Raw genomic sequence first — 1,803 nt, forward strand, 5'->3', positions numbered from 1 at the left:
ACTTTTAGCTGAATGATCTTCTACTCTTAGCCAGCTCTTTTAGTAGAGGGCCTGAGTCACTCATGGCAAGTGAGGGTTAATCTTCATTTCCCCAATCCCCGTCTTAGCCAAAAATGTTTAGCAGGATCTCAGGACCATACCTCGCCCATCCCCTTTGGTCCACTGCCTCATTATCAAAGGTCAGAATGACAGTTGTGAAAGGTATCACAGAAAGCCAACGGGAGGAGCTGAAGTAACTTATGTGGTCTGGTCTGAGGTATTCTCCTTTAAGAAACGCATTAAAGCAGTCTGGTATTAGGACTGAAAAAAAGTGAGCTAAATTGAATACTTAATTTCAGATGTTGTTGATAACAACCAAGTTTTCATTCACCAATAATACTGTTGGCCTCTCAGTCTTTGGGTTATTTTGTTCAACCACCTGATGAATTATAATCTTAATAATGTCACTGAAAATTTTCCCATAGTTCCACTGTGAGTTTATCAGCTTTCACCTAGTTTTGCCAGCCCACAATCAAGAGATGAACTTCTTACCTGTTTTAGTAGAGAATATGTACTGTGTCTGAGCACACACACATTTTGTGGACAATTTAAATAAAAAACTAAATAAACTTTGAAGCTATAAGCAGGAGATTTTTTGGGTATAATTATTAGAATAAAAGATATTAAAAAAGTACAGTTGGTACATGACTGTTCAAACAGAGCTTAATTCACTGTAATGCAACCATATAATCCCACTAAGACAAAAGTTAAATAGCACAAAGATCAAGTCTGCTTAATGTTCAAATAGAAATTAGATGAAAGGTTTACCTCATGAAAGTACTATCCGATGATCATCTCAGTTATGATTTCTGGGCAGATACTCTCATACCAGACAGACCAAGTTAAAGCTTTTTGCTTTTAAATTCCAGTTTGACTAGTTACACATTCCATACAATGTAAGATACTCTTCAGGGGATAAAGGTAATGAGGAAGTGACATGTGGCCTCTCCCACAGGTGTGCATAGAGCAGTAAAACATGTTAGAGTTTTGCTGTATGTTAAGAATCAGAAGAGAGCTATCCCTAAGAATAGATTAAATCATATCCTCTAGCAGCAGAATATAACAGGCAGGGGTAAAGAGGAAAATAGTAAAAATATGATGGAGGTATTAAGAAATAATAAAGAGATATTACAACAATAATAACCCATTAAAAGGAAAAAAGTGCCATTACATATGATTTTTCCACATTTTTTCTGACTGAAAATTTTGTAAACAACTTGGAGACATGACAGATCTGTATGCTTTAGGAGAAGTACATGTAATTTGCTAATATTCTTTTCTTTGTCCTTTTTGGGATTTGTGAGTTTTTGTTCAGTGCTTTGGGGGAATAAGTACTGAAATATCAATGCATGGATAACTATAACATGTGCATACTTTTGCATGATTAACCAGAGGTATCTGTAACTGATATAAATTTTACATAGACACCCTCACAGATTTTTACTTAAGAAAATAAGAACAAATTTAGGCAGAGTCACAGCAATGGCTATTCAAAAACCACTTTTCAGAGTGGGAAGTAAAACCTAGTGTTGACACTGACAGTTGTAAACAACATTGAGATGAGATTCATTCTTCAGAGCTTTCACATTTCATCTCTGTTTTTCATCATTTTCTGTACCTGAGGAAGACGAAAAAGAATTTTTTCCACTTGCAATTTTAGTCTACTTGGAATTACTATATCTTGTGGGGTTAAAATATATAGAGATTTAAAATACAGAAGTCCTTGTACCAACCTAGTACAAATACTTTAGACTTTAAATAAAT

Source organism: Trichechus manatus, unplaced genomic scaffold (genome assembly GCF_000243295.1).
Source record: "Trichechus manatus latirostris isolate Lorelei unplaced genomic scaffold, TriManLat1.0 scaffold00026, whole genome shotgun sequence".
Taxonomy (NCBI): Eukaryota; Metazoa; Chordata; class Mammalia; order Sirenia; family Trichechidae; genus Trichechus; species Trichechus manatus.